The sequence below is a fragment of the Melanaphis sacchari genome, unplaced genomic scaffold, assembly GCF_002803265.2.
Source record: "Melanaphis sacchari strain LSU unplaced genomic scaffold, SCAv2.0 Contig36_pilon_pilon, whole genome shotgun sequence".
In the NCBI taxonomy this organism is placed as follows: domain Eukaryota; kingdom Metazoa; phylum Arthropoda; class Insecta; order Hemiptera; family Aphididae; genus Melanaphis; species Melanaphis sacchari.
Genome location: NW_020271232.1, coordinates 844,744 through 863,284, shown reverse-complemented (window position 1 = coordinate 863,284; position 18,541 = coordinate 844,744). Strand labels below are relative to the sequence as shown.

General features: G+C 31.5%; 1 protein-coding gene across 4 annotated transcripts in view; it reads right to left on the bottom strand.

Moving 5' to 3' along the window:
* LOC112596926 (GATA zinc finger domain-containing protein 10-like) overlaps nt 1-18,541 on the bottom strand; it is a 152,944-nt gene that overhangs the window by 40,077 nt on the left and 94,326 nt on the right. The window contains exon 1 of one of the 4 annotated variants that reach the window (XM_025342801.1): nt 16,743-17,198. The exons of the other annotated variants lie outside the window; for them this stretch is intronic. The gene's annotated coding sequence lies outside the window, so the exon portion shown is untranslated. Of the gene's footprint in view, nt 1-16,742; nt 17,199-18,541 lie in introns of those variants that run through there. 4 annotated transcript variants of the gene reach the window in all.

Genomic DNA, 18,541 nt, shown 5'->3' with positions numbered 1-18,541 from the left:
CACTCACAGATTATGATATTTATATATCAAACCATTTGTGAACGCAATAATATTCTTTAATTGAACCGCCAAATACACGAAAAACATTTTATTGCAATAATAATAATAATTAACGAAAATTGATTACGAATTTTCGTAATCTAATAACAAGACGGTTAGATTTATATTCTCGCATATACACGTAGGCAAATATAGATAATTCATACGCTTTATACCTACATATTATACAGATTAATCGAAAATTGGATATGCTGCTTGGTTGAAAGTGTATAGTCGGTTTTTCACGGGGGCTAAGACACTGCAGGAAATGGACGTTATTTCCCGTGCACACGTCGTCTTGTGACGTCGTCGTCGTATATGTAAATATTAGGTGTACACACGTTGAGTTGAGTCGACGTCTGAGCTTATATGCTTATATGCGAGTATAGACAAACGCACACAAATACATATATATACAATAATAAAATTAGAAATTTTCGATATAATATACGCACACTTCCCATTATACGTTCTCGATGGATAATTTAAATAAGAGCGTGCAGATGTGACCGTGATTATTGCTTTCTTCGTCGGCCTTAGTTATATACTTATACAGTAACGTATAAATAAATGTCATTACTACATATATACATATTATGTTGCTTAGAAAACGTATTATCTCGTGTATAAATTCGACGCATACCTGAGACCTTGTCAAATGAAGGGTCAAGTTGACCATCTATGTAGCTGATAAAATAATATAATGGAAACAGTTAATGTTAAACACACAGAATAGATCCAATTCTAGATGTATTAATAAAAACGTTAAGATGAAGTCTTATGATTTTTTTTTTTTTATTCAAATTGATATGCTGTAATGGACATGATTAAAAAAAAAAAATTGGATTATTACGTCAATCATACGACATTTACTGCTGTTCGTTTTAGGCTAAATACATTTAATAGTAAAATAAGAGTATTTTTTCTAGATTGTTGTTAAATGTCGATTATTAAATAATTAATAAAGATACTATTGATATGTCATAATGTAGTATTTGTATCTATACATAAATTAATGTCATTTGAATTGTATTACATTTATTTATCAATATGCACTACGCGATTAAAGCTATAAATTTGTATACTCAATATTTATTTATGTAAGATGAGGAACAGGTGTAATATGTTTTTTATAACGCGATTTGCTAGGGTCCTATTTTGAATAAAGTGGCATTACTCTACAGTAAACTCCTGCCTTTGTCAATGTTATGAATGCGAGCATGTATTTCAGGATCTCAGGGGCGGGCGTCCTGCGCGAGACCCTTTTTCAAAGCATTGTAAAATACAGGCGCTGGCCGGACGGATGAAATAATATACCTCCCGACCGCGTACACTGTATAACTAAACATAAACTAATAATATAATATACGATAGAATGTTGTACCTATTTTGATTTTACGATTTTCGAACGCTGGTATAAATCGATCATCGCCATTGTTGTTCGCGTAATAATAACGCATACGTACACACACGCATATATGCGCGCGCGCGCGCATCAACAAACCCAAACGGGAAAATGTTTACACATAACGTCGCCGCCGCCGCGGTTGTTCCATTAAAAATTTCCCGAGTTATTTAAACTCTGTGTGTGTGTATATATATATAAAAAAAAAAAAAAAAACCGACGTAAACAATATACATATCCTCGAGGCGGCGTGTGTCGTCCACGTACGGTTCAACGAACCGTTTACCGAATGGATTTTAAAAGAGAACGCGAGATATAAAAACAACAAAAATCCTCCCCGTCAGTGATGGACTACCGACCGCTTTGATGACATTTTGCTAGTTTTATTGTTTATTTTTTTTCGGTGCACTGAATATAAAAAAGTCCCAATTGAACGCGCGTGGATGAGATATTATCCTGAATGCGACTTTTGGTAAAACAATACAATTAATCGGATGTATTTACCAACAAGTGGATCAATTAAGCATGAAAATCCGAACGAGATTAATAAAACGCAAAATGTTTTACCCTCATATACCCGTGTTATACATTAAATATATGGTGTATCTAAAAGATGAAACACGAATAAGAGAGGAGAGCTGAGCGCAATAATGTTGAGATGAAAAATAAATAAAGGCACTCTCATACACGCGTATTATATTATTATTATTATTTATGAATTCCCAACGATGAATAGAGAAACGTCACCTCAAACGAGTCATGTACAAATGCGCAGCATTGACAAAAAAAAAAAAAATAATAAATACGTGTAATCTACTGATTGAGGGCGTATTGTATAAAGGTTCAAACGGTTTTGCTTTTATTATTACAATAATTATTATAGCAATTTTTTTTTATTTATTTATAAATAATATCCAATACGATATTTCTAATCATTTTGAAAGCTTGTTAGTCGATTATACTCACAACCTTGTATTTTCAAGAGGAATCAATAAAGATGAAATGTAACTGCAGACTATATATACTGTATTATATAATATATATAGTCATCGCTCTTATGTATATTGTATACATTTATCATAAATATATTCAAAACTATTTCGCGAAAAGGAAGGTAAAAACAATAACAGTTAAAATAACCTCAAAGAGTTTCGAGAGACAAAATAATAAACATTTCACCCAGTATTGGAGTTGGCTGGTTATAAATACTTATACTGCCAACGTGTATTATTTTATGAAAATATATCAAAAGCTTAACTATATAGTCAAATGTTTTTTTTTTTGTTATGTTGAAACGACGTAGGTACTCATTACTGTGTGTGTATATTGTATAATAATAATATAATGGTATTGATTGACAAATACCTTAATTCCTATATCAATAATAGACATAAAACGATACTCAACAGATTGTGTATAGTATGTACAGAGTGTTTTAGAGATATTATGTTGATACAATTATTATAATACTATCGACAATTAACTTTAATAATTAAAATGTTTATTTTACACCTAATTACCTGCTGTTATATGGGAATAAATATACACAAATTTAACTATTTTTTTTTTTTTTTTTTTTGTGGAGATAATAGTGTGCTGTTTTAGTAGTTATGGTATAATATAATACATGTTTATGTATATGATGAGAGAGAGAGAAGGAAAAAATACCATTAGATTCCATTGCACACGCGGATAAATATACTTATAGGAGCAGGCCGCCGCCGGGGGCTTAGACTACAAATCAAAGCAGTTAAAATGGACAAATAAACGATCGGACTAGTCGCGGCAGACGTTTACTACGTGTTAGAAAACTGCGCTGCCCTGCGAATTTCAACAAGTGATATCTTTTACAAATGTTCTTTTATTGTGTAATTATTTATTTATCTTTCGCGCTGCAACAATAAGTAACGCGGTAACAACGCCGCTGCAATCATACTACAGTGGATAATAATATATATATATATATATATCTGCATCGATGATAAATGCGGTACACAATTTTATGGGCTCGTAAATTTCTCTGACAACGTTGACGTGCTTATATTATGTATATTATATTGTCTGGTGGTTGTTTTCGACCGGCAATAAAACAAATAAAACAGAATGCAAATTAATATATCGTCCACCTCCTCTACGTGGCGACAGAACGGATACATTTTTCTAAACTTACTTAAGAAAAAATGTATGATAATAATAATAATAAAATAGACGTCAGTCATGAGGTATCAAGTCACATGCGCACGATACGAATTTGTTTGGCATAAACGTTCGTTTTGTCGCATATTCTATAATATGATATATTAAATTCGATAAAATCTAAGAAAATTTCAAAGTCACAGTGAATTAATTTGATCTTGAAATTTTTAAGAATAAAGTAATATAAATCAATTAAAACTCGTTAAATCTTAAATAAATGTGTATCGATAAGTATAGGTTTTAAAACAAGTAAATTAAGTTCGTGTATTTATATTATACTGTATTTAAAAAAAACTTTTTAAACCTTCGTGACAAATAAAAATTTCTAAATAATCAAACATTTATAAATTAAAAATTAAAATAAATTATAGCAATATAGTATAATAGGATTCTGTCAGTATCGTTGATGCCATTAATACAAAAAACGTCGAAGAAAATACAATATACACCTACAGGCTACAGTTTATTGTATGTATGGTATAATGGATTTTATATTGGTATTCACTTAAGCAAAATAAAGGCGTCGAGACAATTAAAGCGAAAAAAAAATACAATAAATAAACCAACACTATTTGTCGATTCCCCCTTTTTTCTAAGATTGTTTTCTCTCTTGTTTTTTTTTTTTTATATGTCCAAGGCTTCGTATACAAGACCATTTTCTTCAATGACAAATGATCTGGTAAACGGTCGAAGATTCTGTATACTTTTACATTATGTACGTTTACAAGAGCCCTCGTATATATGCCACAACCTTTTTCTCTTGCTCACACAAATCACCCTAGGTCTCACAGCCGTGTTCACACAATATTATATACATACCACGACGCCAATATAGACGCTACGCAAACAGAAACCGATTTTTTATTTCGTATACATATATCTTTTTCGATATATATTTCCCAATAACACATACACACACACATACACAACGTGTGTACTATGTATACAGATATTATATATTATATTACATATATACTGATAGTGTGGTCGCGGTAGTCCGGGAAAATCGCAAAGTTATTTTTCTTTTATTCTTTACGTTATCTTTTCTTTTCATTTTTTTATTATTTTCGGCTGTAAAGGAAACAAAAACGCCGATAGTGAACATCATCCATTATTCATCGTCAGATGCAGTATATATATTATATAGCGTGGCGGTGGCGACGTTTCTTTTTCAAAGAGTATACGCGTGTATATTTCAACCCGTGCGCGTGTGTGTTTTGTTTCCATCAAAAAGCAAATGCGGACCGTCTGTTGAATGATAAACCGACTACGATATTACTCCGATGAACATCATCTGTGCTTACACGTGAACTATATACGATCGACGCGACCAGTACCCGTCGTTATACACACTATTGCCAAACACACACATACATAAAAACGCTATAGAGAAGTGATGTATTAGATATTAACAGAAGGATGTCGCTATAAACTGTCAAATATTTCGTTCAGAAAACATAAAAAAAGATGGTAGAGTAGATTTGTAGGTATAAATCGAAAAATGTCATAGTTTTCTTTATTTTACTTTAATAGAGATGTATTGCGCCGTCAGCAGCGACAATATTATCACATTTATAAGTATAAATGTGATAACATTACTTTCACGTGTGAAGATCAAATATTAATGTTGATAATAATTCACAATATTTCATTTTCATAATTATCGAAGCAATGTATTTATTGATAGAGTACAATTGTATAAAGTATATGTGATAAAAATTTAGGTCTTAAAAACAGATCATAATAACTAATATTATTTTATATCATTATATTAAATTTATATTGACTTATTATGTGTAGGTAAATATACACTTTGTGGATCGTATTCGTTAATGGGATTTTCAATACCCATCAACTAATAATATATAATAAATGCTGCTCGTGATTGATTTAAGCTCTATTAAATAACCAATTAACAATATTATAGTAATCTCGTAAATTATATTTGCTATATTTCTCAACGCGGTGTACTCAGTTACCATTATTCAATTAATGTAACTGCTTTAAAAAATGTTTTCAAAGTAACAATTGATTTTTAAAAGAGTGAAGCGTCAAGCGTTACTTACATATTAAGTGTCAAAAATATATAGTGGTGGTACGCGTTACAACAAACAACATCAACGCGTAGGATGATTTAGGAATGGAGAAAAAATGCAATTTAAAAATAAATAAAAAACCGGAAGTACTATGCCTTCAAAACTATGTTTATGCGCCGTGTCCGGTTTACTAGGACGATAGCTGTGTGAGCTCTGAACACCCAACACACAAAATAGGGAACGTATTCACCGGAAATAATCGATATCTATATAATCAGGGCAATTGGTCGCGTTGCAAAAGTGCACTCAGTTGATAACTATTGTCGTGGCGTAACAATAGACCGTTTGCTTTGAAGTCTATTATTTTATGAAATATGGCGTACATAATATATGAGTTCGGAAACTCTATAAACATAACGCGTGCAACGATTTAACCGTATTCCAACAAAATATGACCATATAAATTACATGTAAGTGTTTATATAATGTATATATTTAATAGATAGTTAATAATAATAAGAAAAATGTGTCGATGAGAGTAAATATATTAATAATGAATCAAAAAAAAAAAACCAGCACAAGTTTGGAATAGAAAACGGGCTCTATATTTAAATCACTTATATAAACAAGCGTTTGCACTGAAAGAAGACAATATTATAAATAGCAATTGACAACAACAAAAAAAACAAAAAAAAATGGTCCGAAGAGAACGAATGAAGAAACATGGTTTATAGATGATACTAAGCAGATAACCCTGCGTCACCGTTGCCGTCGTCCGCGCATAGTGAGATAAAAACTGATGATAAGGTGACGCGTAGCTTTCCCCCACGGAGAAACTATATACAGTCAAATGATCCGTACCGACCGCATGACGACTTAACCTTTTTGTCAGTCTCGAGCTAATTGTCCGTCAAGACCCCTAAAAGATACACAAGTTTGAAGGGGTTATTTTTACGTGAACCGAAACTGAAGAAAAAATAAATAGGATTTTAGGTTAAAAAAAAATTGAAAGAATATAGTGACGTTGATGACCTTGCAAAGACGGACCAAACTTTGACTATAACCGACACGAAAACTGCTATACGGCTTAAATAGATGTAATTAAGAGATGTGTTTTTGTTAAAATAATAATAATAATAATAATAATAATAATAATAAACCCATTCTCGAGAGGGTCACAAACAAATGAATAACGAGTGTAGAGCGACATAATTAGTTCGAGACAATAACGAGGAGTTTTGAGAACAACAATAGACGGTGTTATATGGGTTTCATTGTTTTTTTTTTTTTTTTTTTTTTAATTTTCGCTTAAAAATACATTTGAACTAAACACGTCTATTATCTCAAGCAACACCGTGGTAATAAATAACACAATCGACTTAAACTATAGTAATATTATAATTTGCGGTCGTATAAAAAGAGGGTATTTGGGTATTTGTATATCCGACACATTTTAAATACGATAACGATAAATAACGAGGATTTGAAGGAAGCATTGTTTGCTTTATCATAGCCCTAATGTCAATGAAATACAATAAAATACAATGTGGGAAGTATAGTGCATTATTATACATATAATGTGTTTTGTCAAACAGATTAAATACAATGTCAACATATTTCACACATCCTCTATTCGGTCCATACAGTATTGTAGATAATTAGTATAACCGATCGGATTTGATGCAGCAAGCAACGTTTTCATTTTTTTCTAAATAATACAAATAATATTTTGGTAAAACACTGTGCCACACGTTCCCGTAAACGAAAATGTTAGGAATGGTAATTATATTACAATATTTGAAACACGCGTATATTTTGATATTTATTAATTAAAGTTGTGTTAAAAACCGGTCGTGCTGATAGCGATCGTACTGCCACCACGGATACGATTCTTAAATGCGATCGTGGTTTTGTTGCAAAGTAGCTGGTAGGTAGCACGGTTATCTACTGGTTCGTCTGGTTCACTAATGGTTATCTATAACCGTGGTAAGTGGGTGGGTAAGAAAATGTTACTATTAAATGTGTAGGTTACAGGCGGTACATTGTTTCGCCGCTGGTAATACTGCAGTTAGAGTGTATCAGTATATGTATTTATTTATAAGACTTATATAGTCCTCGATTTTTATCGCGACTAGCAAGAATGTATATTTTTTTATACTTTTATTTGTTGAACATATAATTATCGTCAGAGGCGAGTACATAAGCATTTCGATTGAAACATAATTGCATCGCAATCGAGTGCTATGACACACTCGAACGTGTGAAGAAGATATTATATGATATTATATTATTATACACTTTAAACGTTATATATAACACTATTGTAATATAATTTTGTAAAACGACTAATTTTCTGTTGGCATTGATAAGAAGAAAAAAACTCAAACGCATCGAAAACTCGACGTTTGTATAACGCGATTGCAGGCGACTGGGCAAGATATGCACTATTATATGTTTGTGCTGGGCGGGTTGAATGATAATATTATGTTTTCGTCTTCTCTGGTCTGGAGCGTAGAATATTATGATACAACCGGAAGCGGATTTAAAACTAATTTGTCATACGAAACGAGAAATGGTTCTGCCGCGGACGCTGTTTCTTAGCCGTTTGGATAAAAATAGTGTTAAAATAAAAAAAATGTGTTTGGAAAAAAGCGGTTTAGTCACGGTTTGTACGAGTTGCGGCCGTCCGCCCTGCTTGAACCGTCCCACGCACCGGATCATATACGTTTATATTATTACTGTGTGTGGTTTATGACGGATCTATACGCATACTGACACTCACACACTGATGCTGCTAATGTGCATTTGCACACACGCACACGCGCAAACGCGGACGGAAACTTTATATAGAACAAAGGCTTTTTTGTTTCTAAGAAACTGCAACATGGCCGAGATGACACATCTGGTGAACATTTCAAAAAGAGTGAACGCCCGTACAATAATAGTTATTATTATCGTTTTTATGTTATTGTTATGGACAACATACACCGCATGCACTCGCACGCTGCCGTTGACGAGGCTGCTGTTGCCGAGTCTTCATTCGTATTTTATTTCACTCTCGATGTGCGTGCGGCGCATTGCACATCACATTATACAATGTATAAATAAAATATGTATAACACAAGAATTAAAAATAAAATTAAACGGCCGATATTACGACATGCATTCATACGTCATATACGCGCGTAAAAAGTGAAATAAATTGTAGAATTTTTAAATTATCCGAATCTCCGCCCTCGACCAGCCAAGCGCTTAGATAATGATATTATTTTATGTATATGCGATGGACGGGGCCGTCGTTGCTGTTGGAGAAATGTGGAAGCCATGATACGTCAACTCGGCTCTATGTTATTATATATACGAAGGCTTTTACGACCAATAAAACGAACGATAATAAGACGGATTTACCGGTGTTTGTTTTAGCGTTTTAAATTGAAAGGATACTATTTTAATCCTTTTAACGCGAGCGCTCGTGCCGGATTGATACGCCTTTTACGCCGCGGTCGTCGTCATAGTAATGTACATTGAACTCAGTCCAAAGAAAATAAACCAACCTCTTTACCACCGCCGCCGGACCGTTTACAAAAATAGATACCTTTTTAACAAACAACCCTTATAAAATCGTCGTCACGATTAGTTAGATTGACATAAAGACATTATTATCTTGAATTAAGTCAGGCGAATCATATAGGCAATTTCAATACTCTATTTATGTTTTCTAATCAAGCAATAATAATACAAATATTTTTCAAATATCGTTGTTTGGATTTTAAGTAGGTAATATATTATTATATAAATAATTATGATACATTTTTTTTTTTTTACGGGTATTATTAGACAGTCGGACTAGGATACAAAATTTAGACATTTTATGATAATTATAAAAATTACAATGCTCGCATCATGGATAGATGATAATAATTTATATCTCTGTATAGTTTAATTTATAAATCACTTAGTTATGTAAGAACATAACTCTTATTACGCGTATAAATTCGTTAAATTGTGCAAGTAGTGTTTATTGGTCATGTTAAAAATGTATAACAACAGGATTATGATAAATTGAAACTAAATATAATAATAATGAGATTCGAAAACTGGAGAGACCAAACAGAGTGTAATATTGTTGTTCATGTTATATTAAAGCAACCACGGTAAATAGAATTTTTGTATTTATAATAATTAGATTTTGTATACACAGCGGACGTCCAGTAAACACATGATGGCGTATGAAAGTGATAAACCGCATACATGTAAAGTGTATAGAACATTATATTGTAGGTGGATTTTACAGCCGAGAAACAGATATTATTTAGAGCGAGTGTGTATATGCGTGTATACATTGTATACGTGTGTGTGTATGTGTTTGAGTATAGCATGTGGTGGCTATAAAGTCAGTTGATTTATGCGATTTATTAAGGAAGAAAAGAAGAAATTCGTAAAGGAATTGGGGCTGAACCTTTAGTTGTCGGTGGTAGAATTTTACGTTTTACTCTTTATTTAGTTTTTTTGTTTCCCCACAAACACATGTTGAATGTTAACAACGCGAATGGTTCTGCGCTACAGGCAGTGTATGGCAGAAGGTGGTGAGGATGTAGGGTTTTCGTAAGACATATTTGGGATAATGGCAATAGTGACGGTGCACGTGACGACGGTACAGGAAGACGTTGACAAAGGACTTGCATTTAATATTTTTTTTGTGTATTCGAACTATACAGAACATTATTTTTCTAACAAATACAAGTATTGAAAATTATATAATACGCGCATTTATTATTATTTAATACACAAAATTATGAATATTGCTACAACGGTCTGTGCATATAATTATATACCTATAACTATATCTAAGTCATTATTTTTTCACGTTTAATATTATGTTCATGATAAGAAGAATTACGTTTATCTCGTTATATGAGCTTGCGCCGGTTTTTTCTGGCTGTCTGACAGCAGCTGTGCGGCGTTGGCTAATTAAATTAATTTGAAATAGTTTTCTACGGCACTGTTATGATAATAATTTCTATTATTGATATATAGCCACCAATAAAGCGCACCAAATTACATACATAAGCTCTGAGAAGTTCGGCAACGCGTTATCGGGAACATTAATCAGATAATTAATATTTCTTAAGGGTTTTTTTGCCTTATTACTCGTATATCAAAAATGATTGGTTCGCTTTTTTTATTAACTTTTAATTATCCTATAAGAAAAAAAAATGTTTTTTATAATATAATATATATATTATCATATAAATGTTTTCAGTATATTTCGAGCTATTAGACGAACAGTGCGTTTAGTATTTATTAACATCTTATATACCATATTATGCATGAGCTTGTATGTACATATTATTATAGTACGTATTTATATTGTTATTCTTTCATGGAAATGAGTCTCGCGAAATTATCGAAATTTAAGTATCTCGGACAGAATACCTATATAGAACAGCCACGGGTAGTCCTTATCTATATACAGTCTACAGAAATAGTGAAACCGTCGTAAAAACGCATATAATAATATTCTGACTTCCGAGGTTTAATATCTTCAAGATGTTTGATGACAACAACAAATGACCGCATATTTTATACAATATGCATATAGGCCCAACACCCGATATTTTTGGCTTGGAAAAAAAATCATCTCTCTAATGTTCGTCGTTACGACAAATAGGCTAGATACGAGTATCTGGACTACCGTGCACATAGTATATAAGTATTTAGTATATATATATATATATAGGCAATTATATTATATGTCGTCGTAAAAAAAAAAAAAAAAAACTACAACAACAAAAAAGATCCTACACCCTCCAGGGCTCATTAAACGCAGAAACTCTCGGCCGCTGCCGGAAGCGTACGGAAATTGTATCGTTGTTGTTTTTATTGTTAACACGACTTGGGAATTAGTGGTGTGTACCCCGAGATAAATAAGATTTAACAGACGTGCACACACACACACTGTCTATGAAGTTACTCTGTAACGTCTTCTCTTGTATAATATACATTTCTGTGTATCAGACTAATAGGTGTACACGACGAATAATATCCTTCCGCGGTGGCGTCGCCGTTTTTGATGCGCCTGCACAAGTCTACACACACGCCTGCGCCTATATACCTATATACATTACATATACACTACATGTACGTATAATTACTGACAATTATTAATTATTGTCGGCTTCATAGTATACGTTTATATATAATATATATATTATATTATATTATACGCTCCTGTGTGTGTTATATGTGGAGTATGGAATGCATGTGACCCCATCAAATATAACAACAACGGTCGCTTTATTATATGTATATACATAATATTATTGTACATGTACACCAATCCTTTTACAATGCGCTCCATTTATTAAAAAAAATAGAATTAAATAAATAAAGAACACCCGAATACGTATACGTACACACACGCACTATAATATGGTGTATTAATGACGTTTGTCGAGTCAGAAACCGAACCTTCGTTATAAAAATATCGCACACTGGTGCACCGGTATTTAATATTAAAATATAGAACGTTAATGATAATAATAATAATAGTATATGTATTACGGTCAATGAATGCGCTTTGTTTTAACTCGACAGTCGACACACGGCAATAGTGTGGCGTAAATAATTCACAATTAGATATCTTAAAATTCAGGTTAAATCGCAATTCAATAAAAATTTCAAAAATATGCATCTTTAAAGTTAAGACGATCAGATTAGATACTAAAAAAACTCTAAGCGACGTTTTGCAGCCAGTGAATATTTTAAACGACATCGCGTGTTGCTTTCAGAATATATTCACATTTTAATAATACGATAATCGTTCATTGAGCCAGCGATAAACTCACCGAATTATCCACACGGTAGTCCCAATGATTAAACTTAAAAAAAATAAATAGTTTAATTATAATATCTAATTAGAACATCACATCTTCATTATATTATGAGACCATACATTTTGTATGATTTTTGGTTTCACCTTCACCGCAAGTGTTTGACCCTTTTCTAAAAAATATATGGTTTTTTTATTATATCTATTATGTTATAAGTACCTATTGCGCTGTTTTCTAATAATGAAAATAATGAGTTATCAATAAAATTAACGTTTATTTTAATAGTTTTAATACTAAATATAGTGATGGAAACAACTTATTAATGTATGTATTGTAAACATTGGAAAAAGTATAAAATGTATGAGTATAATATTATTTTATAGTAATATTTATTAAACATTTAAAAAAGTAATAGATTGCTTAATAGTTTTGGGAAATTTTACACTTTTAATCTGATATTTATTTTAAGTTATTTTTATCACGATATTATTCCAAAGTATGATATATAATTTCCATCTAGTGTTAAAGTTTTACTACTGATTCCTTCTCCTGAATAATAAAAATATATTATCAAAAACAATTAATGGTTTTTTTCTTCATACTTACACACCATAATACTATATTAAAACATGAACTACACTCTTGCTTAGCAGCAATTTTTTGAAATTATGACACAATTTATGAATACTATTATTTGCATAACATCAATAATTTTTAGCAATCTTTACTCGATCTATTATTACAGACCTAAGTGTATACAAATATACAATTATATCGATCGGCTTATAGTTTGTTTTATTTTTCATTTGAAACGTATATTATACAAAGCACATTATGCAGTGGAAATAGGTCTCATATGACATATTTTTACGTTTTATTACTATTATTATACGTCACTCTTACATAGTAGTTTTGTATAAAATATTATAATATTATACACAGTTTTTATTATTTGCTTTTCGTTAACATCCGTAGCTAAAATGTAATTTTTTGTTTTATTATAAAAAACAATTTATCTACCCCCGCGATATAATTAAATCATATTCTAAGAAAATATTTTATGATTTTTTTTCTATTTTAATTGTTAGTTAAAAAAAAATCTGTTACTTTGCCACATTATTACGGTTAATGTAATAATATGACATTGTCAACGCAATGTGTATTTTTGTGTGTGTATTAGAAGCTAAAAAAAACGAGTGTGGATTTATTCGCTAAAAATACGGATTTCATTTTTATTTATTTTTTTTTTTTGGTTCACTAAAAATCATTCAGCAATTGCAACATAACAACAGAGGACGCTCAAAAACAACTATGTTGTATTAGAGACAATTAAAAATAGTTACATCTAAATTTAGTTAATTCATTGTTTGTCCGAAAATAATTTTGATAAAAAAGAAATAAAATGTTATAATTGCAAATTCAAAATAAATCTCGCCGAGAAAAAAAATATATAGTGTCTATATAACATTTTAAGTTAAGCATAAAATTTGTAGTAAAAAAAATAAAAAATGAACATAAAGATAAATTCATAGATACTTAAAAGTGATGGAATATAGTTATTATATAGCTCACAACTTTTTTGTTTTGAATAATGAATCATAACTAATAAATGTTTTAAATATTAACATTTAGTATTGTATAAAATATATAAACCTACATTTTTTTTTTTTAATATCCCGGTAAATGTAAAAATCATTATTCATATTTATTATACCTAACTATGAATATCCACCGTTTATTCTTGAATTTTTTATTTGCTGTAAAAAATAATTTTAAGAAAACTATCATCAAGAATTTTCTAATATAAATACAGAAAAAAATGTTTTATTTATAATTTATACTATCCAATTAAAATATAGAATTCATTCCAATATATCAAAATATATTTTAATTCTTCTAAATAAATTGGTAATTTTGAATTTTATAATAGTGGTAGTTTAAAAATGTTTGAAAACTATAGAAAATGTATCATTACCTAAGCCTATTATAGGTATACTACTTAACCAGAAAGACAAAAATAAAAATTTTCACTATGAAATCTCAAAATTAAAGTATAATTTAAGCTATAACTAAAAGTATACTTATTACAAAAATTATAAGACATGATATTATATTTCAAGATTGCGATCGATTCAAAATTAAAGCAACTTAAATAAATAATAAAAAAGAATAAGGTCTGGATCTGCCAAAACAATAATTAGCTTAAGTATATATCGTTATAGTAAAAAGATGACGTGGCATATACAAGTAAAAAATTGCATTGAGCTGATGAATGGATTCAAATAAAAAAATTGCCACTATTTTTATTGCGCTATTAAGAAAATTAATATAGAATAAATACGTAATATTAACAACATATTCATAAAAAAAATATTATTTAGGTACATACTTTTTAAACATTGTTATGTAAATGACACTTGAATTTTATTTATTAAATATTATATACATAATTTTAATTTTTTTACCAAGTTACCGGTAATATGGACGTATAATGTTAATGAGATTAAACGATGCGTCAAAAAAATTGTTTGAAACAGTGCACGTGAATTTGTATATTTTCCCCAATTTTATTTTTTTTTTTATTATTACTTGTCGGCACATTTACCAAAAGACAAGAACACCGGAAATTCGTTAACGTCGTCAATCTTTTCATGTGCAGACCTGCTAAACGGTTTCGGTCAGTTTCAGACTATAATAAACTCAGTTCATATAACTTTATCATAAAGCAGAAAAAACTATGTTTAATTCATAGTTTTTTGTCAAACAATGCGATATATTTTTTCTTACGATTCCCCACCACTAGCAACACAATTTATTTATTTTATTAAAACTTTTTAATATTTTTTTTTTCATATAAGGCACGTGCAAATGAATTTAAACACGCTTCTCGATTTTTGGTGACCGCAACGCCAAGTTACTAACGACAGGAAAACATCAAAGAACCGATGTAGTGTAAAAATCGCAACACCTTTGTAAACGTCATTTAGACACCGTGAGGGTCCATTGCCACCACGGTGTGCAATGAACGGAATATTATAATTATTAATATTTCTAATAAAAAAATAAAATATATATTTATATTCTTAAACAACATCAAAGCGACAAGAGTTAATAAATGACCGATTAAAATGGATTATAATATATATAGGAACGCGAACAAAATATAGTAATATAAACAATATATTAAATAATATATGATTGTATACTAGCTGTCATATGGTGTCGTTGTTACTTGTTATGTTTTTATAATTAGGTATATATTATATATTGTTAAAATACAAATTATTATTCATACAACTGATTGGGTTACCAAAATGTGTTAACGGAAATGATAAAAATTAATGTATATAAAATATTATAATAGTGGTGATAAAAAGTTAGATTTTTTTCTAAATAAGAAGCGACCTTAGTAAAGCGATTATTATTATTGTTAATGTTCATGTGAACCTGAATAATACATTAATTAATTGACAAATTAAATAAACAGTTGGATTTATTTTTCAATATACTAAAAAGTAATATAATATAATAAGAATACATGATACATAATACATACGTATATAATTTAATTGTTGTTGTTTTTTTTTATGTATTGATATAATTTCTATTTTTTTCACGGGTATTTAAGTATATACATGTAATTAGTTTGCCAATTAAAATTATGTTAGTAATTTGAAAAAGTAGGTATTTTTATGAATATTATTTCACAATTATTCGTTGTAATAACGAATTTTTAAATTGTTATTGCAAGAGCGTATAGTACTAGGTTCGATTTGAATATTGGCCCATTAACGTCAAGAATCAAATGTGAGACTAATATTATAAAACTATGTTGTAATTATGTTTTTAATGACAAAAAAATCTATTCAAATTCAACCTCATATTTAACGAAAACCTCAACTCAAAAAAAAAAAAAAGTAGTTAAAGCACGATAAAATAGAATATAATACACGAAAAAATTTTTGGATATAAATAAGGTGTAATGTGACTTTGACGAACTGAAATTTAAAATGATAAATTTATGACGGTAAGTCGTAATCGCGATGTTATACCATCGACCATTACCATACCATATTATGATTTCGACGTTATCAAAAATGTTGGTTGACATGTAAAACACTCACCCCGGTTACCACCGTCTCGGAGTCCGTACAGTATTATAATATATTGCTAAAATTGTACCATATAATATATATACATACGAAAGCGTATTGGAACGAGTGAACCACTTACCGGAATAACTATTGTGAACGGAACAGACGACACCGGTCGGCAGAGCCATTGGAAAATGAAAATGAATTGTCAGAAAAAAAAAAAAAAAAATCGAAAACAGTTCATCGACAGCGAGCGGTCATCGTGTAACGCGTGACGACGAAAATCGTTTGAACCGGGAAAAAAATTTTCAGCGAAAACCCGCGATTTTGGGGAGGACCCGAAAAGTGTCGTCAGCGCGTGGGCGGCTGACGGAAGCGCGTGTAGCCCGACGGATAGATGTATACAAAGAGAGAGAGAGAGAGAGAGAGCGATTAAACGTGGACCGGCCGTCGAATTACGAGAGTGGGAATTACAGAGGAACGAGCGAGAGAGAGAGAGAGAGGTGTGTAAAATTTCGGACGAGCCGGCGAGCGAGCGATCGCGGTGGACGTATTGGTGCGCGTAATACGTTTGAGCACACCGTAAACGCGCGACGTACACCGACTGACTGACTGACTGAACAGTTCGCCTTCTCGCGGCGGCGGCGTCGTCGTCGTCGTCGTCGTAGTCGTCGCGGCCGTCGGAGGGCGGTTGGCGGCGGGCGGGTGGACGTTCGGTCGGTTGCGGGTGCTGCTGTTGCCGCCGCCGCCGCCGATGATGGGGTTTAGTGGTGCTGGGCGCGCGCGCGCTTGTTAATGTGTGTGTGTGTGTGTGTGTGTGACGGATGTTTCGGGCGCCGCCGTGGTGGCCGGTGGTGGCGATTTTCCGTACGTACGCCGCATGTCTCCGCCGCGCAGAAGGCGCGGTGTGTCGCGCGCGGTGCGGTGGGGTGGCCCACACCTTTTGTCTCGGGCGAATCAAAAGGTTGGAAAACAAAGAACCGCCGCCGAGACGGTTTGCAGGCATGCGCCCCGGCCATTGTTACGGGCGACGGCGACGACGGTCCGGCCCGGCCTCCTACTACTACCACCACTACCACTACTACCACTACTACTAATATTACTACCACTAGTACTATTACTACTACTACTACTACTACTACTACTACTACTTCTTCTATTACTATTACTACTACTACTACTACTATTACTAATGTTATTACTGCTGCTGTTGCCGTCACGGCTATAGCTCCTACCGTGTAATTATACCGCTGGATTGTGTCGTCACGTCCACTGTGTGTATAATATTATATTTTGCACATTACAAGTCTTAATAATTCCGTTATAGTGTCAAAAAACGCATCGCATTTCGATAAGATTACTTTTTTTTAACTTATTATTTTAAGGGTCAATCACTTGAGCGCCCTCGGCCCGACCAAAAAAAACCAAGATCTCGTAATGAACAACTTTATTGCATGATTTACGTATTTGTACTTATTATCTGTTACATATATGACATTCATAAGTTGATTGCATTTTTTACGTTATAATACAAAACCACGATCAACAAATTATACACAATATGTCTACGAAAAAGTTACAAATTTTTTGTAAAACGATTAAATTGGATTATCGGAATGTATCTATCACACGATTATGCACCTGCATTATTATGATATATTACGTTTTTACGACATAAAAATGAATATGATTATCAAATTTCTAATAATTATATAACTTTACAAAGTCAATAAACCATACTATAATTGACCAAAATTAAAATTATTACACCTATCTTAAAAACCTAAAAGTATACAAGGGTATAAGTTTGTTGTTTAATACTTTATTTTTCTGAAATAGTGTATACCTATTTATTTCTGACATTCTTTGGGCATTATAGTTATAATTATTTTGTTACCCGATTATACTTTTTGAACACTTGTATAATTGTATAGTTGT